The sequence below is a fragment of the Parasteatoda tepidariorum genome, unplaced genomic scaffold (genome assembly GCF_982258835.1).
Source record: "Parasteatoda tepidariorum strain Cologne lab strain unplaced genomic scaffold, Ptep-v5.0 scaffold_41, whole genome shotgun sequence".
Taxonomy (NCBI): Eukaryota; Metazoa; Arthropoda; class Arachnida; order Araneae; family Theridiidae; genus Parasteatoda; species Parasteatoda tepidariorum.
Window position 1 is genome coordinate 304,645 of NW_028257400.1, and position 27,444 is coordinate 332,088.

A 27,444-nucleotide genomic window follows, 5' to 3' on the forward strand; every position below is an offset into this window, starting at 1 on the left:
TAGTGTACCCCCTAATTGACCTATAATTATTTCCTGTGGTAGGGTACACTATTACCCTGTAATATAATACGTGGTCCAATTTAAAAATTATAGGTCAATATTAAGGTCCGATACCGTGCCGTTAGTTAGCATAGAAAAATGTCTTTGAATTTTTAAAGCATTTTAGAACGCTTATTTCCTCATTTTAAGCTTCTCAGAACACTTTATTTCGCATAGGCATACATAGTAAACTTTAGGGTCACTCTGCGTACCCCCTAATTGACCTATAATTATTTCCTGTGGTAGGGTACACTATAACCCTGTAATATAATACGTGGTCCAATTTAAAAATTATAGGTCAATATTAAGGTCCGATACCGTGCCGTTAGTTAACATAGAAAAGTGTCTTCGTATTTCCTTGTTTTAATGCACTATTTAAAATATACATAGTGTACCCCCTAATTGACCTATAATTATTTCCTGTGGAAGGGTACACTATTACCCTGTAATATAATACCTGGTCCAATTTAAATATTATGGGTCAATATTAAGGTCTGATATTGCGCCTTGCGTTAGTTAACCATTGAAAGATGTCTTTGAATTTTTAAAGCATTTTAGAACGCTTATTTCTTCATTTTAAGCATCTCAGAACACTCTATTTCGCATAGGCATACATAGTAAAATTTAGGGTCACGCTGTGTACCCCCTAAATGACCTATAATTATTTCCTGTGGTAGGGTACATTATTACCCTGTAATATAATACGTGGTCCAATTTAAAAATTATAGGTCAATATTAAGGTCCGATACCGTGCCGTTAGTTAGCATAGAAAAATGTCTTTGAATTTTAAAAGCATTTTAGAACGCTTATTTCCTCATTTTAAGCTTCTCAGAACACTTTATTTCGCATAGGCATACATAGTAAACTTTAGGGTCACACTGTGTACCCCCTAATTGACCTATAATTATTTCCTGTGGTAGGGTACACTATTACCCTGTAATATAATACGTGGTCCAATTTAAAAATTATGGGTCAATATTAAGGTCCGATACCGTGCCGTTAGTTAACATAGAAAAGTGTCTTCGTATTTCCTTGTTTTAATGCACTATTTAAAATATACATAGTGTACCCCCTAATTGACCTATAATTATTTCCTGTGGTAGGGTACACTATTACCCTGTAATATAATACCTGGTCCAATTTAAATATTATGGGTCAATATTAAGGTCTGATATTGCGCCTTGCGTTAGTTAACCATTGAAAGATGTCTTTGAATTTTTAAAGCATTTTAGAACGCCTATTTCTTCATTTTAAGCATCTCAGAACACTCTATTTCGCATAGGCATACATAGTAAAATTTAGGGTCACGCTGTGTACCCCCTAAATGACCTATAATTATTTCCTGTGGTAGGGTACATTATTACCCTGTAATATAATACGTGGTCCAATTTAAAAATTATAGGTCAATATTAAGGTCCGATACCGTGCCGTTAGTTAGCATAGAAAAATGTCTTTGAATTTTAAAAGCATTTTAGAACGCTTATTTCCTCATTTTAAGCTTCTCAGAACACTTTATTTCGCATAGGCATACATAGTAAACTTTAGGGTCACACTGTGTACCCCCTAATTGACCTATAATTATTTCCTGTGGTAGGGTACACTATTACCCTGTAATATAATACGTGGTCCAATTTAAAAATTATGGGTCAATATTAAGGTCCGATACCGTGCCGTTAGTTAACATAGAAAAGTGTCTTCGTATTTCCTTGTTTTAATGCACAATTTAAAATATACATAGTGTACCCCCTAATTGACCTATAATTATTTCCTGTGGTAGGGTACACTATTACCCTGTAATATAATACCTGGTCCAATTTAAATATTTTGGGTCAATATTAAGGTCTGATATTGCGCCTTGCGCTAGTTAACCATTGAAAGATGTCTTTGAATTTTTAAAGCATTTTTGAACGCTTATTTCTTCATTTTAAGCATCTCAGAACACTCTATTTCGCATAGGCATACATAGTAAAATTTAGGGTCACACTGTGTACCCCCTAAATGACCTATAATTATTTCCTGTGGTAGGGCACACTATTACCCTGTAATATAATACGTGGTCCAATTTAAAAATTATAGGTCAATATTAAGGTCCGATACCGTGCCGTTAGTTAACATAGAAAAATGTCTTTGAATTTTTAAAGCATTTTAGAACGCTTATTTCCTCATTTTAAGCTTCTCAGAACACTTTATTTCGCATAGGCATACATAGTAAAATTTAGGGTCCCGCTGTGTACCCCCTAAATGACCTATAATTAATTCCTGTGGTAGGGTACACTATTACCCTGTAATATAATACGTGGTCCAATGTAAAAATTATAGGTCAATATTAAGTTCCGATACCGTGCCGTTAGTTAACATTGAAAAATGCCTTCGTATTTCCTTGTTTTAATGCACTATTTAAAATATACATAGTGTACCCCCTAATTGACCTATAATTATTTCCTGTGGTAGGGTACACTATTACCCTGTAATACAATACCTTGTTCAATTTAAATATTATGGGTCAATATTAAGGTTTGATATTGCGCCTTGCGTTAGTTAACCATTGAAAGATGTCTTTGAATTTTTAAAGCATTTTAGAACGCTTATTTCTTCATTTTAAGCTTCTCAGAACACTTTATTTCGCATAGGCATACATAGTAAACTTTAGGGTCACGCTGTGTACCCCCTAATTGACCTATAATTATTTCCTGTGGTAGGGTACACTATTACCCTGTAATATAATAGGTGGTCCAATTTAAAAATTATAGGTCAATATTAAGGTCCGATACCGTGCCGTTAGTTAGCATAGAAAAATGTCTTTGAATTTTAAAAGCATTTTAGAACGCTTATTTCCTCATTTTAAGCTTCTCAGAACACTTTATTTCGCATAGGCATACATAGTAAACTTTAGGGTCACACTGTGTACCCCCTAATTGACCTATAATTATTTCCTGTGGTAGGGTACACTATTACCCTGTAATATAATACGTGGTCCAATTTAAAAATTATGGGTCAATATTAAGGTCCGATACCGTGCCGTTAGTTAACATAGAAAAGTGTCTTCGTATTTCCTTGTTTTAATGCACAATTTAAAATATACATAGTGTACCCCCTAATTGACCTATAATTATTTCCTGTGGTAGAGTACACTATTACCCTGTAATATAATACCTGGTCCAATTTAAATATTATGGGTCAATATTAAGGTCTGATATTGCGCCTTGCGCTAGTTAACCATTGAAAGATGTCTTTGAATTTTTAAAGCATTTTAGAACGCTTATTTCTTCATTTTAAGCTTCTCAGAACACTCTATTTCGCATAAGCATACATAGTAAAATTTAGGGTCACGCTGTGTACCCCCTAAATGACCTATAATTAATTCCTGTAGTAGGGTACACTATTACCCTGTAATATAATACGTGGTCCAATGTAAAAATTATAGGTCAATATTAAGTTCCGATACCGTGCCGTTAGTTAACATTGAAAAATGTCTTCGTATTTCCTTGTTTTAATGCACTATTTAAAATATACATAGTGTACCCCCTAATTGACCTATAATTATTTCCTGTGGTAGGGTACACTATTACCCTGTAATACAATACCTTGTTCAATTTAAATATTATGGGTCAATATTAAGGTTTGATATTGCGCCTTGCGTTAGTTAACCATTGAAAGATGTCTTTGAATTTTTAAAGCATTTTAGAACGCTTATTTCTTCATTTTAAGCTTCTCAGAACACTTTATTTCGCATAGGCATACATAGTAAACTTTAGGGTCACGCTGTGTACCCTCTAATTGACCTATAATTATTTCCTGTGGAAGGGTACACTATTACCCTGTAATATAATAGTTGGTCCAATTTAAAAATTATAGGTCAATATTAAGGTCCGATACCGTGCCGTTAGTTAGCATAGAAAAATGTCTTTGAATTTTAAAAGCATTTTAGAACGCTTATTTCCTCATTTTAAGCTTCTCAGAACACTTTATTTCGCATAGGCATACATAGTAAACTTTAGGGTCACACTGTGTACCCCCTAATTGACCTATAATTATTTCCTGTGGTAGGGTACACTATTACCCTGTAATATAATACGTGGTCCAATTTAAAAATTATGGGTCAATATTAAGGTCCGATACCGTGCCGTTAGTTAACATAGAAAAGTGTCTTCGTATTTCCTTGTTTTAATGCACAATTTAAAATATACATAGTGTACCCCCTAATTGACCTATAATTATTTCCTGTGGTAGGGTACACTATTACCCTGTAATATAATACCTGGTCCAATTTAAATATTATGGGTCAATATTAAGGTCTGATATTGCGCCTTGGGCTAGTTAACCATTGAAAGATGTCTTTGAATTTTTAAAGCATTTTTGAACGCTTATTTCTTCATTTTAAGCATCTCAGAACACTCTATTTCGCATAGGCATACATAGTAAAATTTAGGGTCACACTGTGTACCCCCTAAATGACCTATAATTATTTCCTGTGGTAGGGTACATTATTACCCTGTAATATAATACGTGGTCCAATTTAAAAATTATAGGTCAATATTAAGGTCCGATACCGTGCCGTTAGTTAACATAGAAAAATGTCTTTGAATTTTTAAAGCATTTTAGAACGCTTATTTCCTCATTTTAAGCTTCTCAGAACAATTTATTTCGCATAGGCATACATAGTAAAATTTAGGGTCACGCTGTGTACCCCCTAAATGACCTATAATTAATTCCTGTGGTAGGGTACACTATTACCCTGTAATATAATACGTGGTCCAATGTAAAAATTATAGGTCAATATTAAGTTCCGATACCGTGCCGTTAGTTAACATTGAAAAATGTCTTCGTATTTCCTTGTTTTAATGCACTATTTAAAATATACATAGTGTACCCCCTAATTGACCTATAATTATTTCCTGTGGTAGGGTACACTATTACCCTGTAATACAATACCTTGTTCAATTTAAATATTATGGGTCAATATTAAGGTTTGATATTGCGCCTTGCGTTAGTTAACCATTGAAAGATGTCTTTGAATTTTTAAAGCATTTTAGAACGCTTATTTCTTCATTTTAAGCTTCTCAGAACACTTTATTTCGCATAGGCATACATAGTAAACTTTAGGGTCACGCTGTGTACCCCCTAATTGACCTATAATTATTTCCTGTGGTAGGGTACACTATTACCCTGTAATATAATAGGTGGTCCAATTTAAAAATTATAGGTCAATATTAAGGTCCGATACCGTGCCGTTAGTTAGCATAGAAAAATTTCTTTGAATTTTAAAAGCATTTTAGAACGCTTATTTCCTCATTTTAAGCTTCTCAGAACACTTTATTTCGCATAGGCATACATAGTAAACTTTAGGGTCACTCTGCGTACCCCCTAATTGACCTATAATTATTTCCTGTGGTAGGGTACACTATAACCCTGTAATATAATACGTGGTCCAATTTAAAAATTATAGGTCAATATTAAGGTCCGATACCGTGCCGTTAGTTAACATAGAAAAGTGTCTTCGTATTTCCTTGTTTTAATGCACTATTTAAAATATACATAGTGTACCCCCTAATTGACCTATAATTATTTCCTGTGGAAGGGTACACTATTACCCTGTAATATAATACCTGGTCCAATTTAAATATTATGGGTCAATATTAAGGTCTGATATTGCGCCTTGCGTTAGTTAACCATTGAAAGATGTCTTTGAATTTTTAAAGCATTTTAGAACGCTTATTTCTTCATTTTAAGCATCTCAGAACACTCTATTTCGCATAGGCATACATAGTAAAATTTAGGGTCACGCTGTGTACCCCCTAAATGACCTATAATTATTTCCTGTGGTAGGGTACATTATTACCCTGTAATATAATACGTGGTCCAATTTAAAAATTATAGGTCAATATTAAGGTCCGATACCGTGCCGTTAGTTAACATAGAAAAATGTCTTTGAATTTTTAAAGCATTTTAGAACGCTTATTTCCTCATTTTAAGCTTCTCAGAACACTTTATTTCGCATAGGCATACATAGTAAAATTTAGGGTCACGCTGTGTACCCCCTAAATGACCTATAATTAATTCCTGTGGTAGGGTACACTATTACCCTGTAATATAATACGTGGTCCAATGTAAAAATTATAGGTCAATATTAAGTTCCGATACCGTGCCGTTAGTTAACATTGAAAAATGTCTTCGTATTTCCTTGTTTTAATGCACTATTTAAAATATACATAGTGTACCCCCTAATTGACCTATAATTATTTCCTGTGGTAGGGTACACTATTACCCTGTAATACAATACCTTGTTCAATTTAAATATTATGGGTCAATATTAAGGTTTGATATTGCGCCTTGCGTTAGTTAACCATTGAAAGATGTCTTTGAATTTTTAAAGCATTTTAGAACGCTTATTTCTTCATTTTAAGCTTCTCAGAACACTTTATTTCGCATAGGCATGCATAGTAAACTTTAGGGTCACGCTGTGTACCCCCTAATTGACCTATAATTATTTCCTGTGGAAGGGTACACTATTACCCTGTAATATAATAGTTGGTCCAATTTAAAAATTATAGGTCAATATTAAGGTCCGATACCGTGCCGTTAGTTAGCATAGAAAAATGTCTTTGAATTTTAAAAGCATTTTAGAACGCTTATTTCCTCATTTTAAGCTTCTCAGAACACTTTATTTCGCATAGGCATACATAGTAAACTTTAGGGTCACACTGTGTACCCCCTAATTGACCTATAATTATTTCCTGTGGTAGGGTACACTATTACCCTGTAATATAATACGTGGTCCAATTTAAAAATTATGGGTCAATATTAAGGTCCGATACCGTGCCGTTAGTTAACATAGAAAAGTGTCTTCGTATTTCCTTGTTTTAATGCACAATTTAAAATATACATAGTGTACCCCCTAATTGACCTATAATTATTTCCTGTGGTAGGGTACACTATTACCCTGTAATATAATACCTGGTCCAATTTAAATATTATGGGTCAATATTAAGGTCTGATATTGCGCCTTGGGCTAGTTAACCATTGAAAGATGTCTTTGAATTTTTAAAGCATTTTTGAACGCTTATTTCTTCATTTTAAGCATCTCAGAACACTCTATTTCGCATAGGCATACATAGTAAAATTTAGGGTCACACTGTGTACCCCCTAAATGACCTATAATTATTTCCTGTGGTAGGGTACATTATTACCCTGTAATATAATACGTGGTCCAATTTAAAAATTATAGGTCAATATTAAGGTCCGATACCGTGCCGTTAGTTAACATAGAAAAATGTCTTTGAATTTTTAAAGCATTTTAGAACGCTTATTTCCTCATTTTAAGCTTCTCAGAACAATTTATTTCGCATAGGCATACATAGTAAAATTTAGGGTCACGCTGTGTACCCCCTAAATGACCTATAATTAATTCCTGTGGTAGGGTACACTATTACCCTGTAATATAATACGTGGTCCAATGTAAAAATTATAGGTCAATATTAAGTTCCGATACCGTGCCGTTAGTTAACATTGAAAAATGTCTTCGTATTTCCTTGTTTTAATGCACTATTTAAAATATACATAGTGTACCCCCTAATTGACCTATAATTATTTCCTGTGGTAGGGTACACTATTACCCTGTAATACAATACCTTGTTCAATTTAAATATTATGGGTCAATATTAAGGTTTGATATTGCGCCTTGCGTTAGTTAACCATTGAAAGATGTCTTTGAATTTTTAAAGCATTTTAGAACGCTTATTTCTTCATTTTAAGCTTCTCAGAACACTTTATTTCGCATAGGCATACATAGTAAACTTTAGGGTCACGCTGTGTACCCCCTAATTGACCTATAATTATTTCCTGTGGTAGGGTACACTATTACCCTGTAATATAATAGGTGGTCCAATTTAAAAATTATAGGTCAATATTAAGGTCCGATACCGTGCCGTTAGTTAGCATAGAAAAATTTCTTTGAATTTTAAAAGCATTTTAGAACGCTTATTTCCTCATTTTAAGCTTCTCAGAACACTTTATTTCGCATAGGCATACATAGTAAACTTTAGGGTCACTCTGCGTACCCCCTAATTGACCTATAATTATTTCCTGTGGTAGGGTACACTATAACCCTGTACTATAATACGTGGTCCAATTTAAAAATTATAGGTCAATATTAAGGTCCGATACCGTGCCGTTAGTTAACATAGAAAAGTGTCTTCGTATTTCCTTGTTTTAATGCACAATTTAAAATATACATAGTGTACCCCCTAATTGACCTATAATTATTTCCTGTGGTAGGGTACACTATTACCCTGTAATACAATACCTGGTCCAATTTAAATATTATGGGTCAATATTAAGGTCTGATATTGCGCCTTGCGCTAGTTAACCATTGAAAGATGTCTTTGAATTTTTAAAGCATTTTAGAACGCTTATTTCTTCATTTTAAGCTTCTCAAAACACTCTATTTCGCATAAGCATACATAGTAAAATTTAGGGTCACGCTGTGTACCTCCTAAATGACCTATAAATATTTCCTGTGGTAGGGTACACTATTACCCTGTAATATAATACGTGGTCCAATTTAAAAATTATAGGTCAATATTAAGGTCCGATACCGTGCCGTTAGTTAACATAGAAAAATGTCTTTGAATTTTTAAAGCATTTTAGAACGCTTATTTCCTCATTTTAAGCTTCTCAGAACACTTTATTTCGCATAGGCATACATAGTAAACTTTAGGGTCACTCTGTGTACCCCCTAATTGACCTATAATTATTTCCTGTGGTAGGGTACACTATAACCCTGTAATATAATACGTGGTCCAGTTTAAAAATTATAGGTCAATATTAAGGTCCGATACCGTGCCGTTAGTTAACATAGAAAAGTGTCTTCGTATTTCCTTGTTTTAATGCACTATTTAAAATATACATAGTGTATCCCCTAATTGACCTATAATTATTTCCTGTGGTAGGGTACACTATTACCCTGTAATATAATACCTGGTCCAATTTAAATATTATGGGTCAATATTAAGGTCTGATATTGCGCCTTGCGTTAGTTAACCATTGAAAGATGTCTTTGAATTTTTAAAGCATTTTTGAACGCTTATTTCTTCATTTTAAGCATCTCAGAACACTCTATTTCGCATAGGCATACATAGTAAAATTTAGGGTCACGCTGTGTACCCCCTAAATGACCTATAATTATTTCCTGTGGTAGGGTACACTATTTCCCTGTAATATAATACGTGGTCCAATTTAAAAATTATAGGTCAATATTAAGGTCCGATACCGTGCCGTTAGTTAACATAGAAAAATGTCTTTGAATTTTTAAAGCATTTTAGAACGCTTATTTCCTCATTTTAAGCTTCTCAGAACACTTTATTTCGCATAGGCATACATAGTAAACTTTAGGGTCACTCTGTGTACCCCCTAATTGACCTATAATTATTTCCTGTGGTAGGGTACACTATAACCCTGTAATATAATACGTGGTCCAATTTAAAAATTATAGGTCAATATTAAGGTCCGATACCGTGCCGTTAGTTAACATAGAAAAGTGTCTTCGTATTTTCTTGTTTTAATGCACTATTTAAAACATACATAGTGTACCCCCTAATTGACCTATAATTATTTCCTGTTGTAGGGTACACTATTACCCTGTAATATAATACCTGGTCCAATTGAAATATTATGGTTCCATATTAAGGTCTGATATCGCGCCTTGCGTTAGTTAACCATTGAAAGATGTCTTTGAATTTTTAAAGCATTTTAGAACGCTTATTTCTTCATTTTAAGCTTCTCAGAACACTCTATTTCGCATAGGCATACATAGTAAGTTTTAGGGTCATGCTGTGTACCACCTAATTGACCTATAATTATTTCCTGTGGTAAGGTACACTATTACCCTGTAATATAATACGTGGTACAATTTAAAAATTATAGGTCAATATTAAGGTCCGATACCGTGCCGTTAGTTAACATAGAAAAGTGTCTTCGTATTTCCTTGTTTTAATGCACTATTTAAAATATACATAGTGTACCCCCTAATTGACCTATAATTATTTCCTGTGGTAGGGTGCACTATTATCCTGTAATATAATACCTGGTCCAATTTAAATATTATGGGTCAATATTAAGGTCTGATATTGCGCCTTGCGCTAGTTAACCATTGAAAGATGTCTTTGAATTTTTAAAGCATTTTAGAACCCTTATTTCTTCATTTTAAGCTTCTCAGAACACTTTATTTCGCATAGGCATACATAGTAAAATTTAGGGTCACGCTGTGTACCCCCTAAATGACCTATAATTATTTCCTGTGGTAGGGCACACTATTACCCTGTAATATAATACGTGGTCCAATTTAAAAATTATAGGTCAATATTAAGGTCCGATACCGTGCCGTTAGTTAGCATAGAAAAATGTCTTTGAATTTTTAAAGCATTTTAGAACGCTTATTTCCTCATTTTAAGCTTCTCAGAACACTTCATTTCGCATAGGCATACATAGAAAACTTTAGGGTCACTCTGCGTACCCCCTAATTGACCTATAATTATTTCCTGTGGTAGGGTACACTATAACCCTGTAATATAATACGTGGTCCAATTTACAAATTATAGGTCAATATTAAGGTCCGATACCGTGCCGTTAGTTAACATAGAAAAGTGTCTTCGTATTTCCTTGTTTTAATGCACTATTTAAAATATACATAGTGTACCCCCTAATTGACCTATAATTATTTCCTGTGGTAGGGTACACTATTACCCTGTAATATAATACCTGGTCCAATTTAAATATTATGGGTCAATATTAAGGTCTGATATTGCGCCTTGCGTTAGTTAACCATTGAAAGATGTCTTTGAATTTTTAAAGCATTTTTGAACTCTTATTTCTTCATTTTAAGCATCTCAGAACACTCTATTTCGCATAGGCATACATAGTAAAATTTAGGGTCACGCTGTGTACCCCCTAAATGACCTATAATTATTTCCTGTGGTAGGGTACACTATTTCCCTGTAATATAATACGTGGTCCAATTTAAAAATTATAGGTCAATATTAAGGTCCGATACCGTGCCGTTAGTTAACATAGAAAAATGTCTTTGAATTTTTAAAGCATTTTAGAACGCTTATTTCCTCATTTTAAGCTTCTCAGAACACTTTATTTCGCATAGGCATACATAGTAAACTTTAGGGTCACTCTGTGTACCCCCTAATTGACCTATAATTATTTCCTGTGGTAGGGTACACTATAACCCTGTAATATAATACGTGGTCCAGTTTAAAAATTATAGGTCAATATTAAGGTCCGATACCGTGCCGTTAGTTAACATAGAAAAGTGTCTTCGTATTTCCTTGTTTTAATGCACTATTTAAAATATACATAGTGTACCCCCTAATTGACCTATAATTATTTCCTGTGGTAGGGTACACTATTACCCTGTAATATATTACCTGGTCCAATTTAAATATTATGGGTCAATATTAAGGTCTGATATTGCGCCTAGCGTTAGTTAACCATTGAAAGATGTCTTTGAATTTTTAAAGCATTTTAGAACGCTTATTTCTTCATTTTAAGCTTCTCAGAACACTTTATTTCGCATAGGCATACATAGTAAACTTTAGGGTCACGCTGTGTACCCCCTAATTGACCTATAATTATTTCCTGTGGTAGGATACACTATAACCCTGTAATATAATACGTGGTCCAATTTAAAAATTATAGGTCAATATTAAGGTCCGATACCGTGCCGTTAGTTAACATAGAAAAGTGTCTTCGTATTTCCTTGTTTTAATGCACTATTTAAAATATACATAGTGTACCCCCTAATTGACCTATAATTATTTCCTGTGGAAGGGTACACTATTACCCTGTAATATAATACCTGGTCCAATTTAAATATTATGGGTCAATATTAAGGTCTGATATTGCGCCTTGCGTTAGTTAACCATTGAAAGATGTCTTTGAATTTTTAAAGCATTTTTGAACGCTTATTTCTTCATTTTAAGCATCTCAGAACACTCTATTTCGCATAGGCATACATAGTAAAATTAAGGGTCACGCTGTGTACCCCCTAAATGACCTATAAATATTTCCTGTGGTAGGGTACACTATTACCCTGTAATATAATACGTGGTCCAATTTAAAAATTATAGGTCAATATTAAGGACCGATACCGTGCCGTTAGTTAACATAGAAAAATGTCTTTGAATTTTTAAAGCATTTTAGAATGCTTATTTCCTCATTTTAAGCTTCTCAGAACACTTTATTTCGCATAGGCATACATAGTAAAATTTAGGGTCACGCTGTGTACCCCCTAAATGACCTATAATTAATTCCTGTGGTAGGGTACACTATTACCCTGTAATATAATACGTGGTCCAATGTAAAAATTATAGGTCAATATTAAGTTCCGATACCGTGCTGTTAGTTAACATTGAAAAATGTCGTCGTATTTCCTTGTTTTAATGCACTATTTAAAATATACATAGTGTACCCCCTAATTGACCTATAATTATTTCCTGTGGTAGGGTACACTATTACCCTGTAATACAATACCTTGTTCAATTTAAATATTATGGGTCAATATTAAGGTTTGATATTGCGCCTTGCGTTAGTTAACCATTGAAAGATGTCTTTGAATTTTTAAAGCATTTTAGAACGCTTATTTCTTCATTTTAAGCTTCTCAGAACACTTTATTTCGCATAGGCATACATAGTAAACTTTAGGGTCACGCTGTGTACCCCCTAATTGACCTATAATTATTTCCTGTGGTAGGGTACACTATTACCCTGTAATATAATAGGTGGTCCAATTTAAAAATTATAGGTCAATATTAAGGTCCGATACCGTGCCGTTAGTTAGCATAGAAAAATGTCTTTGAATTTTTAAAGCATTTTAGAACGCTTATTTCCTCATTTTAAGCTTCTCAGAACACTTTATTTCGCATAGGCATACATAGTAAACTTTAGGGTCACTCTGCGTACCCCCTAATTGACCTATAATTATTTCCTGTGATAGGGTACACTATAACCCTGTAATATAATACGTGGTCCAATTTACAAATTATAGGTCAATACTAAGGTCCGATACCGTGCCGTTAGTTAACATAGAAAAGTGTCTTCGTATTTCCTTGTTTTAATGCACTATTTAAAATATAAATAGTGTACCCCCTAATTGACCTATAATTATTTCCTGTGGTAGGGTACACTATTACCCTGTAATACAATACCTTGTTCAATTTAAATATTATGGGTCAATATTAAGGTTTGATATTGCGCCTTGCGTTAGTTAACCATTGAAAGATGTCTTTGAATTTTTAAAGCATTTTAGAAGGCTTATTTCTTCATTTTAAGCTTCTCAGAACACTTTATTTCGCATAGGCATACATAGTAAACTTTAGGGTCACGCTGTGTACCCCCTAATTGACCTATAATTATTTCCTGTGGTAGGGTACACTATTACCCTGTAATATAATAGGTGGTCCAATTTAAAAATTATAGGTCAATATTAAGGTCCGATACCGTGCCGTTAGTTAGCATAGAAAAATGTCTTTGAATTTTTAAAGCATTTTAGAACGCTTATTTCCTCATTTTAAGCTTCTCAGAACACTTTATTTCGCATAGGCATACATAGTAAACTTTAGGGTCACACTGCGTACCCCCTAATTGACCTATAATTATTTCCTGTGGTAGGGTACACTATAACCCTGTAATATAATACGTGGTCCAATTTAAAAATTATAGGTCAATATTAAGGTCCGATACCGTGCCGTTAGTTAACATAGAAAAGTATCTTCGTATTTTCTTGTTTTAATGCACTATTTAAAACATACATAGTGTACCCCCTAATTGACCTATAATTATTTCCTGTTGTAGGGTACACTATTACCCTGTAATATAATACCTGGTCCAATTGAAATATTATGGTTCCATATTAAGGTCTGATATCGCGCCTTGCGTTAGTTAACCATTGAAAGATGTCTTTGAATTTTTAAAGCATTTTAGAACGCTTATTTCTTCATTTTAAGCATCTCAGAACACTCTATTTCGCATAGGCATATATAGTAAACTTTAGGGTCACTCTGTGTACCCCCTAATTGACCTATAATTATTTCCTGTGGTAGGGTACACTATAACCCTGTAATATAATACGTGGTCAAATTTAAAAATTATAGGTCAATATTAAGGTCCGATACCGTGCCGTTAGTTAACATAGAAAAGTGTCTTCGTATTTCCTTGTTTTAATGCACTATTTAAAATATAAATAGTGTACCCCCTAATTGACCTATAATTATTTCCTGTGGTAGGGTACACTATTACCCTGTAATATAATACCTGGTCCAATTTAAATATTATGGGTCAATATTAAGGTCTGATATTGCGCCTTGCGTTAGTTAACCATTGAAAGATGTCTTTGAATTTTTAAAGCATTTTTGAACGCTTATTTCTTCATTTTAAGCATCTCAGAACACTCTATTTCGCATAGGCATACATAGTAAAATTAAGGGTCACGCTGTGTACCCCCTAAATGACCTATAAATATTTCCTGTGGTAGGGTACACTATTACCCTGTAATATAATACGTGGTCCAATTTAAAAATTATAGGTCAATATTAAGGTCCGATACCGTGCCGTTAGTTAACATAGAAAAATGTCTTTGAATTTTTAAAGCATTTTAGAATGCTTATTTCCTCATTTTAAGCTTCTCAGAACACTTTATTTCGCATAGGCATACATAGTAAAATTTAGGGTCACGCTGTGTACCCCCTAAATGACCTATAATTAATTCCTGTGGTAGGGTACACTATTACCCTGTAATATAATACGTGGTCCAATGTAAAAATTATAGGTCAATATTAAGTTCCGATACCGTGCTGTTAGTTAACATTGAAAAATGTCGTCGTATTTCCTTGTTTTAATGCACTATTTAAAATATACATAGTGTACCCCCTAATTGACCTATAATTATTTCCTGTGGTAGGGTACACTATTACCCTGTAATACAATACCTTGTTCAATTTAAATATTATGGGTCAATATTAAGGTTTGATATTGCGCCTTGCGTTAGTTAACCATTGAAAGATGTCTTTGAATTTTTAAAGCATTTTAGAACGCTTATTTCTTCATTTTAAGCTTCTCAGAACACTTTATTTCGCATAGGCATACATAGTAAACTTTAGGGTCACGCTGTGTACCCCCTAATTGACCTATAATTATTTCCTGTGGTAGGGTACACTATTACCCTGTAATATAATAGGTGGTCCAATTTAAAAATTATAGGTCAATATTAAGGTCCGATACCGTGCCGTTAGTTAGCATAGAAAAATGTCTTTGAATTTTTAAAGCATTTTAGAACGCTTATTTCCTCATTTTAAGCTTCTCAGAACACTTTATTTCGCATAGGCATACATAGTAAACTTTAGGGTCACTCTGCGTACCCCCTAATTGACCTATAATTATTTCCTGTGATAGGGTGCACTATAACCCTGTAATATAATACGTGGTCCAATTTACAAATTATAGGTCAATACTAAGGTCCGATACCGTGCCGTTAGTTAACATAGAAAAGTGTCTTCGTATTTCCTTGTTTTAATGCACTATTTAAAATATAAATAGTGTACCCCCTAATTGACCTATAATTATTTCCTGTGGTAGGGTACACTATTACCCTGTAATACAATACCTTGTTCAATTTAAATATTATGGGTCAATATTAAGGTTTGATATTGCGCCTTGCGTTAGTTAACCATTGAAAGATGTCTTTGAATTTTTAAAGCATTTTAGAAGGCTTATTTCTTCATTTTAAGCTTCTCAGAACACTTTATTTCGCATAGGCATAAATAGTAAACTTTAGGGTCACGCTGTGTACCCCCTAATTGACCTATAATTATTTCCTGTGGTAGGGTACACTATTACCCTGTAATATAATAGGTGGTCCAATTTAAAAATTATAGGTCAATATTAAGGTCCGATACCGTGCCGTTAGTTAGCATAGAAAAATGTCTTTGAATTTTTAAAGCATTTTAGAACGCTTATTTCCTCATTTTAAGCTTCTCAGAACACTTTATTTCGCATAGGCATACATAGTAAACTTTAGGGTCACACTGCGTACCCCCTAATTGACCTATAATTATTTCCTGTGGTAGGGTACACTATAACCCTGTAATATAATACGTGGTCCAATTTAAAAATTATAGGTCAATATTAAGGTCCGATACCGTGCCGTTAGTTAACATAGAAAAGTATCTTCGTATTTTCTTGTTTTAATGCACTATTTAAAACATACATAGTGTACCCCCTAATTGACCTATAATTATTTCCTGTTGTAGGGTACACTATTACCCTGTAATATAATACCTGGTCCAATTGAAATATTATGGTTCCATATTAAGGTCTGATATCGCGCCTTGCGTTAGTTAACCATTGAAAGATGTCTTTGAATTTTTAAAGCATTTTAGAACGCTTATTTCTTCATTTTAAGCATCTCAGAACACTCTATTTCGCATAGGCATATATAGTAAACTTTAGGGTCACTCTGTGTACCCCCTAATTGACCTATAATTATTTCCTGTGGTAGGGTACACTATAACCCTGTAATATAATACGTGGTCAAATTTAAAAATTATAGGTCAATATTAAGGTCCGATACCGTGCCGTTAGTTAACATAGAAAAGTGTCTTCGTATTTCCTTGTTTTAATGCACTATTTAAAATATAAATAGTGTACCCCCTAATTGACCTATAATTATTTCCTGTGGTAGGGTACACTATTACCCTGTAATATATTACCTGGTCCAATTTAAAAATTATAGGTCAATATTAAGGTCCGATACCGTGCCGTTAGTTAACATAGAAAAATGTCTTTGAATTTTTAAAGCATTTTAGAATGCTTATTTCCTCATTTTAAGCTTCTCAGAACACTTTATTTCGCATAGGCATACATAGTAAAATTTAGGGTCACGCTGTGTACCCCCTAAATGACCTATAATTAATTCCTGTGGTAGGGTACACTATTACCCTGTAATATAATACGTGGTCCAATGTAAAAATTATAGGTCAATATTAAGTTCCGATACCGTGCTGTTAGTTAACATTGAAAAATGTCGTCGTATTTCCTTGTTTTAATGCACTATTTAAAATATACATAGTGTACCCCCTAATTGACCTATAATTATTTCCTGTGGTAGGGTACACTATTACCCTGTAATACAATACCTTGTTCAATTTAAATATTATGGGTCAATATTAAGGTTTGATATTGCGCCTTGCGTTAGTTAACCATTGAAAGATGTCTTTGAATTTTTAAAGCATTTTAGAACGCTTATTTCTTCATTTTAAGCTTCTCAGAACACTTTATTTCGCATAGGCATACATAGTAAACTTTAGGGTCACGCTGTGTACCCCCTAATTGACCTATAATTATTTCCTGTGGTAGGGTACACTATTACCCTGTAATATAATAGGTGGTCCAATTTAAAAATTATAGGTCAATATTAAGGTCCGATACCGTGCCGTTAGTTAGCATAGAAAAATGTCTTTGAATTTTTAAAGCATTTTAGAACGCTTATTTCCTCATTTTAAGCTTCTCAGAACACTTTATTTCGCATAGGCATACATAGTAAACTTTAGGGTCACTCTGCGTACCCCCTAATTGACCTATAATTATTTCCTGTGATAGGGTACACTATAACCCTGTAATATAATACGTGGTCCAATTTACAAATTATAGGTCAATACTAAGGTCCGATACCGTGCCGTTAGTTAACATAGAAAAGTGTCTTCGTATTTCCTTGTTTTAATGCACTATTTAAAATATAAATAGTGTACCCCCTAATTGACCTATAATTATTTCCTGTGGTAGGGTACACTATTACCCTGTAATACAATACCTTGTTCAATTTAAATATTATGGGTCAATATTAAGGTTTGATATTGCGCCTTGCGTTAGTTAACCATTGAAAGATGTCTTTGAATTTTTAAAGCATTTTAGAAGGCTTATTTCTTCATTTTAAGCTTCTCAGAACACTTTATTTCGCATAGGCATACATAGTAAACTTTAGGGTCACGCTGTGTACCCCCTAATTGACCTATAATTATTTCCTGTGGTAGGGTACACTATTACCCTGTAATATAATAGGTGGTCCAATTTAAAAATTATAGGTCAATATTAAGGTCCAATACCGTGCCGTTAGTTAGCATAGAAAAATGTCTTTGAATTTTTAAAGCATTTTAGAACGCTTATTTCCTCATTTTAAGCTTCTCAGAACACTTTATTTCGCATAGGCATACATAGTAAACTTTAGGGTCACACTGCGTACCCCCTAATTGACCTATAATTATTTCCTGTGGTAGGGTACACTATAACCCTGTAATATAATACGTGGTCCAATTTAAAAATTATAGGTCAATATTAAGATCCGATACCGTGCCGTTAGTTAACATAGAAAAGTATCTTCGTATTTTCTTGTTTTAATGCACTATTTAAAACATACATAGTGTACCCCCTAATTGACCTATAATTATTTCCTGTTGTAGGGTACACTATTACCCTGTAATATAATACCTGGTCCAATTGAAATATTATGGTTCCATATTAAGGTCTGATATCGCGCCTTGCGTTAGTTAACCATTGAAAGATGTCTTTGAATTTTTAAAGCATTTTAGAACGCTTATTTCTTCATTTTAAGCATCTCAGAACACTCTATTTCGCATAGGCATATATAGTAAACTTTAGGGTCACTCTGTGTACCCCCTAATTGACCTATAATTATTTCCTGTGGTAGGGTACACTATAACCCTGTAATATAATACGTGGTCAAATTTAAAAATTATAGGTCAATATTAAGGTCCGATACCGTGCCGTTAGTTAACATAGAAAAGTGTCTTCGTATTTCCTTGTTTTAATGCACTATTTAAAATATAAATAGTGTACCCCCTAATTGACCTATAATTATTTCCTGTGGTAGGGTACACTATTACCCTGTAATATATTACCTGGTCCAATTTAAAAATTATAGGTCAATATTAAGGTCCGATACCGTGCCGTTAGTTAACATAGAAAAATGTCTTTGAATTTTTAAAGCATTTTAGAATGCTTATTTCCTCATTTTAAGCTTCTCAGAACACTTTATTTCGCATAGGCATACATAGTAAAATTTAGGGTCACGCTGTGTACCCCCTAAATGACCTATAATTAATTCCTGTGGTAGGGTACACTATTACCCTGTAATATAATACGTGGTCCAATGTAAAAATTATAGGTCAATATTAAGTTCCGATACCGTGCTGTTAGTTAACATTGAAAAATGTCGTCGTATTTCCTTGTTTTAATGCACTATTTAAAACATACATAGTGTACCCCCTAATTGACCTATAATTATTTCCTGTGGTAGGGTACACTATTACCCTGTAATACAATACCTTGTTCAATTTAAATATTATGGGTCAATATTAAGGTTTGATATTGCGCCTTGCGTTAGTTAACCATTGAAAGATGTCTTTGAATTTTTAAAGCATTTTAGAACGCTTATTTCTTCATTTTAAGCTTCTCAGAACACTTTATTTCGCATAGGCATACATAGTAAACTTTAGGGTCACGCTGTGTACCCCCTAATTGACCTATAATTATTTCCTGTGGTAGGGTACACTATTACCCTGTAATATAATAGGTGGTCCAATTTAAAAATTATAGGTCAATATTAAGGTCCGATACCGTGCCGTTAGTTAGCATAGAAAAATGTCTTTGAATTTTTAAAGCATTTTAGAACGCTTATTTCCTCATTTTAAGCTTCTCAGAACACTTTATTTCGCATAGGCATACATAGTAAACTTTAGGGTCACTCTGCGTACCCCCTAATTGACCTATAATTATTTCCTGTGATAGGGTACACTATAACCCTGTAATATAATACGTGGTCCAATTTACAAATTATAGGTCAATACTAAGGTCCGATACCGTGCCGTTAGTTAACATAGAAAAGTGTCTTCGTATTTCCTTGTTTTAATGCACTATTTAAAATATAAATAGTGTACCCCCTAATTGACCTATAATTATTTCCTGTGGTAGGGTACACTATTACCCTGTAATACAATACCTTGTTCAATTTAAATATTATGGGTCAATATTAAGGTTTGATATTGCGCCTTGCGTTAGTTAACCATTGAAAGATGTCTTTGAATTTTTAAAGCATTTTAGAAGGCTTATTTCTTCATTTTAAGCTTCTCAGAACACTTTATTTCGCATAGGCATACATAGTAAACTTTAGGGTCACGCTGTGTACCCCCTAATTGACCTATAATTATTTCCTGTGGTAGGGTACACTATTACCCTGTAATATAATAGGTGGTCCAATTTAAAAATTATAGGTCAATATTAAGGTCCGATACCGTGCCGTTAGTTAGCATAGAAAAATGTCTTTGAATTTTTAAAGCATTTTAGAACGCTTATTTCCTCATTTTAAGCTTCTCAGAACACTTTATTTCGCATAGGCATACATAGTAAACTTTAGGGTCACACTGCGTACCCCCTAATTGACCTATAATTATTTCCTGTGGTAGGGTACACTATAACCCTGTAATATAATACGTGGTCCAATTTAAAAATTATAGGTCAATATTAAGGTCCGATACCGTGCCGTTAGTTAACATAGAAAAGTATCTTCGTATTTTCTTGTTTTAATGCACTATTTAAAACATACATAGTGTACCCCCTAATTGACCTATAATTATTTCCTGTTGTAGGGTACACTATTACCCTGTAATATAATACCTGGTCCAATTGAAATATTATGGTTCCATATTAAGGTCTGATATCGCGCCTTGCGTTAGTTAACCATTGAAAGATGTCTTTGAATTTTTAAAGCATTTTAGAACGCTTATTTCTTCATTTGAAGCTTCTCAGAACACTCTATTTCGCATAGGCATACATAGTAAATTTTAGGGTCATGCTGTGTACCACCTAATTGACCTATAATTATTTCCTGTGGTAAGGTACACTATTACCCTGTAGAATAATACGTGGTACAATTTAAAAATTATAGGTCAATATTAAGCTCCGATACCGTGCCGTTAGTTAACATAGAAAAGTGTCTTCGTATTTCCTTGTTTTAATGCACTATTTAAAATATACATAGTGTACCCCCTAATTGACCTATAATTATTTCCTGTGGTAGGGTGCACTATTACCCTGTAATATAATACCTGGTCCAATTTAAATATTATGGGTCAATATTAAGGTCTGATATTGCGCCTTGCGCTAGTTAACCATTGAAAGATGTCTTTGAATTTTTAAAGCATTTTAGAACGCTTATTTCTTCATTTTAAGCTTCTCAGAACACTTTATTTCGCATAGGCATACATAGTAAAATTTAGGGTCACGCTGTGTACCCCCTAAATGACCTATAATTATTTCCTGTGGTAGGGCACACTATTACCCTGTAATATAATACGTGGTCCAATTTAAAAATTATAGGTCAATATTAAGGTCCGATACCGTGCCGTTAGTTAACATAGAAAAATGTCTTTGAATTTTTAAAGCATTTTAGAACGCTTATTTCCTCATTTTAAGCTTCTCAGAACACTTTATTTCGCATAGGCATACATAGTAAACTTTAGGGTCACTCTGTGTACCCCCTAATTGACCTATAATTATTTCCTGTAGTAGGGTACACTATAACCCTGTAATAAAATACGTGGTCCAGTTTAAAAATTATAGGTCAATATTAAGGTCCGATACCGTGCCGTTAGTTAAAATAGAAAAGTGTCTTCGTATTTCCTTGTTTTAATGCACTATTTAAAATATACATAGTGTATCCCCTAATTGACCTATAATTATTTCCTGTGGTAGGGTACACTATTACCCTGTAATATAATACCTGGTCCAATTGAAATATTATGGTTCCATATTAAGGTCTGATATCGCGCCTTGCGTTAGTTAACCATTGAAAGATGTCTTTGAATTTTTAAAGCATTTTAGAACGCTTATTTCTTCATTTTAAGCTTCTCAGAACACTCTATTTCGCATAGGCATACATAGTAAATTTTAGGGTCATGCTGTGTACCACCTAATTGACCTATAATTATTTTCTGTGGTAAGGTACACTATTACCCTGTAATATAATACGTGGTACAATTTAAAAATTATAGGTCAATATTAAGCTCCGATACCGTGCCGTTAGTTAACATAGAAAAGTGTCTTCGTATTTCCTTGTTTTAATGCACTATTTAAAATATACATAGTGTACCCCCTAATTGACCTATAATTATTTCCTGTGGTAGGGTGCACTATTACCCTGTAATATAATACCTGGTCCAATTTAAATATTATGGGTCAATATTAAGGTCTGATATTGCGCCTTGCGCTAGTTAACCATTGAAAGATGTCTTTGAATTTTTAAAGCATTTTAGAACGCTTATTTCTTCATTTTAAGCTTCTCAGAACACTTTATTTCGCATAGGCATACATAGTAAAATTTAGGGTCACGCTGTGTACCCCCTAAATGACCTATAATTATTTCCTGTGGTAGGGCACACTATTACCCTGTAATATAATACGTGGTCCAATTTAAAAATTATAGGTCAATATTAAGGTCCGATACCGTGCCGTTAGTTAACATAGAAAAATGTCTTTGAATTTTTAAAGCATTTTAGAACGCTTATTTCCTCATTTTAAGCTTCTCAGAACACTTTATTTCGCATAGGCATACATAGTAAACTTTAGGGTCACTCTGTGTACCCCCTAATTGACCTATAATTATTTCCTGTAGTAGGGTACACTATAACCCTGTAATATAATACGTGGTCCAGTTTAAAAATTATAGGTCAATATTAAGGTCCGATACCGTGCCGTTAGTTAACATAGAAAAGTGTCTTCGTATTTCCTTGTTTTAATGCACTATTTAAAATATACATAGTGTATCCCCTAATTGACCTATAATTATTTCCTGTGGTAGGGTACACTATTACCCTGTAATATAATACCTGGTCCAATTGAAATATTATGGTTCCATATTAAGGTCTGATATCGCGCCTTGCGTTAGTTAACCATTGAAAGATGTCTTTGAATTTTTAAAGCATTTTAGAACGCTTATTTCTTCATTTTAAGCTTCTCAGAACACTCTATTTCGCATAGGCATACATAGTAAAATTTAGGGTCACGCTGTGTACCCCCTAAATGACCTATAATTATTTCCTGTGGTAGGGTACACTATTACCCTGTAATATAATACGTGGTCCAATTTAAAAATTATAGGTCAATATTAAGGTCCGATACCGTGCCGTTAGTTAACATTGAAAAATGTCTTTGAATTTTTAAAGCATTTTAGAACGCTTATTTCCTCATTTTAAGCTTCTCAGAACACTTTATTTCGCATAGGCATACATAGTAAACTTTAGGGTCACGCTGTGTACCCCCTAATTGACCTATAATTATTTCTTGTGGTAGGATACACTATAACCCTGCAATATAATACGTGGTCCAATTTAAAAATTATAGGTCAATATTAAGGTCAGATACCGTGCCGTTAGTTAACATAGAAAAGTGTCTTCGAATTTCCTTGTTTTAATGCACTATTTAAAATATACATAGTGTACCCCCTAATTGACCTATAATTATTTCCTGTGGTAGGGTACACTATTACCCTCAGATATAATACCTGGTTCAAGTTAAATATTATGGGTCAATATTAAGGTCTGATATTGCGCCTTGCGTTAGTTAACCATTGAAAGATGTCTTTGAATTTTTAAAGCATTTTAGAACGCTTATTTCTTCATTTTAAGCATCTCAGAACACTCTATTTCGCATAGGCATACATAGTAAACTTTAGGGTCACGCTGTGTACCCCCTAATTGACCTATAATTATTTCCTGTTGTAGGGTACACTATTACCCTGTAATATAATAGGTGGTCCAATTTAAAAATTATAGGTCAATATTAAGGTCCGATACCGTGCCGTTAGTTAGCATAGAAAAATGTCTTTGAATTTTTAAAGCATTTTAGAACGCTTATTTCCTCATTTTAAGCTTCTCAGAACACTTCATTTCGCATAGGCATACATAGAAAACTTTAGGGTCACTCTGCGTACCCCCTAATTGACCTATAATTATTTCCTGTGGTAGGGTACACTATAACCCTGTAATATAATACGTGGTCCAATTTAAAAATTATAGGTCAATATTAAGGTCCGATACCGTGCCGTTAGTTAACATAGAAAAGTGTCTTCGTATTTTCTTGTTTTAATGCACTATTTAAAACATACATAGTGTACCCCCTAATTGACCTATAATTATTTCCTGTTGTAGGGTACACTATTACCCTGTAATATAATACCTGGTCCAATTGAAATATTATGGTTCCATATTAAGGTCTGATATCGCGCCTTGCGTTAGTTAACCATTGAAAGATGTCTTTGAATTTTTAAAGCATTTTAGAACGCTTATTTCTTCATTTTAAGCTTCTCAGAACACTCTATTTCGCATAGGCATACATAGTAAATTTTAGGGTCATGCTGTGTACCACCTAATTGACCTATAATTATTTCCTGTGGTAAGGTACACTATTACCCTGTAATATAATACGTGGTACAATTTAAAAATTATAGGTCAATATTAAGGTCCGATACCGTGCCGTTAGTTAACATAGAAAAATGTCTTTGAATTTTTAAAGCATTTTAGAACGCTTATTTCCTCATTTTAAGCTTCTCAGAACACTTTATTTCGCTTAGGCATACATAGTAAACTTTATGGTCACTCTGTGTACCCCCTAATTGACCTATAATTATTTCCTGTGGTAGGGTACACTATAACCCTGTAATATAATACGTGGTCCAGTTTAAAAATTATAGGTCAATATTAAGGTCCGATACCGTGCCGTTAGTTAACATAGAAAAGTGTCTTCGTATTTCCTTGTTTTAATGCACTATTTAAAATATACATAGTGTATCCCCTAATTGACCTATAATTATTTCCTGTGGTAGGGTACACTATTACCCTGTAATATAATACCTGGTCCAATTTAAATATTATGGGTCAATATTAAGGTCTGATATTGCGCCTTGCGTTAGTTAACCATTGAAAGATGTCTTTGAATTTTTAAAGCATTTTAGAACGCTTATTTCTTCATTTTAAGCATCTCAGAACACTCTATTTCGCATAGGCATATATAGTAAACTTTAGGGTCACTCTGTGTACCCCCTAATTGACCTATAATTATTTCCTGTGGTAGGGTACACTATAACCCTGTAATATAATACGTGGTCAAATTTAAAAATTATAGGTCAATATTAAGGTCCGATACCGTGCCGTTAGTTAACATAGAAAAGTGTCTTCGTATTTCCTTGTTTTAATGCACTATTTAAAATATACATAGTGTACCCCCTAATTGACCTATAATTATTTCCTGTGGTAGGGTACTCTATTACCCTGTAATATAATACCTGGTCCAATTTAAATATTATGGGTCAATATTAAGGTCTGATATTGCGCCTAGCGTTAGTTAACCATTGAAAGATGTCTTTGAATTTTTAAAGCATTTTAGAACGCTTATTTCTTCATTTTAAGCTTCTCAGAACACTTTATTTCGCATAGGCATACATAGTAAACTTTAGGGTCACGCTGTGTACCCCCTAATTGACCTATAATTATTTCCTGTGGTAGGATACACTATAACCCTGTAATATAATACGTGGTCCAATTTAAAAATTATAGGTCAATATTAAGGTCCGATACCGTGCCGTTAGTTAACATAGAAAAGTGTCTTCGTATTTCCTTGTTTTAATGCACTATTTAAAATATACATAGTGTACCCCCTAATTGACCTATAATTATTTCCTGTGGAAGGGTACACTATTACCCTGTAATATAATACCTGGTCCAATTTAAATATTATGGGTCAATATTAAGGTCTGATATTGCGCCTTGCGTTAGTTAACCATTGAAAGATGTCTTTGAATTTTTAAAGCATTTTTGAACGCTTATTTCTTCATTTTAAGCATCTCAGAACACTCTATTTCGCATAGGCATACATAGTAAAATTTAGGGTCACGCTGTGTACCCCCTAAATGACCTATAAATATTTCCTGTGGTAGGGTACACTATTACCCTGTAATATAATAGGTGGTCCAATTTAAAAATTATAGGTTAATATTAAGGTCCGATACCGTGCCGTTAGTTAACATAGAAAAATGTCTTTGAATTTTTAAAGCATTTTAGAATGCTTATTTCCTCATTTTAAGCTTCTCAGAACACTTTATTTCGCATAGGCATACATAGTAAAATTTAGGGTCACGCTGTGTACCCCCTAAATAACCTATAATTAATTCCTGTGGTAGGGTACACTATTACCCTGTAATATAATACGTGGTCCAATGTAAAAATTATAGGTCAATATTAAGTTCCGATACCGTGCTGTTAGTTAACATTGAAAAATGTCGTCGTATTTCCTTGTTTTAATGCACTATTTAAAATATACATAGTGTACCCCCTAATTGACCTATAATTATTTCCTGTGGTAGGGTACACTATTACCCTGTAATACAATACCTTGTTCAATTTAAATATTATGGGTCAATATTAAGGTTTGATATTGCGCCTTGCGTTAGTTAACCATTGAAAGATGTCTTTGAATTTTTAAAGCATTTTAGAAGGCTTATTTCTTCATTTTAAGCTTCTCAGAACACTTTATTTCGCATAGGCATACATAGTAAACTTTAGGGTCACGCTGTGTACCCCCTAATTGACCTATAATTATTTCCTGTGGTAGGGTACACTATTACCCTGTAATATAATAGGTGGTCCAATTTAAAAATTATAGGTCAATATTAAGGTCCGATACCGTGCCGTTAGTTAGCATAGAAAAATGTCTTTGAATTTTTAAAGCATTTTAGAATGCTTATTTCCTCATTTTAAGCTTCTCAGAACACTTTATTTCGCATAGGCATACATAGTAAACTTTAGGGTCACTCTGCGTACCCCCTAATTGACCTATAATTATTTCCTGTGGTAGGGTACACTATAACCCTGTAATATAATACGTGGTCCAATTTACAATTTATAGGTCAATATTAAGGTCCGATACCGTGCCGTTAGTTAACATAGAAAAGTGTCTTCGTATTTCCTTGTTTTAATGCACTATTTAAAATATACATAGTGTACCCCCTAATTGACCTATAATTATTTCCTGTGGTAGGGTACACTATTACCCTGTAATATAATACCTGGTCCAATTTAAATATTATGGGTCAATATTAAGGTCTGATATTGCGCCTTGCGTTAGTTAACCATTGAAAGATGTCTTTGAATTTTTAAAGCATTTTTGAACTCTTATTTCTTCATTTTAAGCATCTCAGAACACTCTATTTCGCATAGGCATACATAGTAAAATTTAGGGTCACGCTGTGTACCCCCTAAATGACCTATAATTATTTCCTGTGGT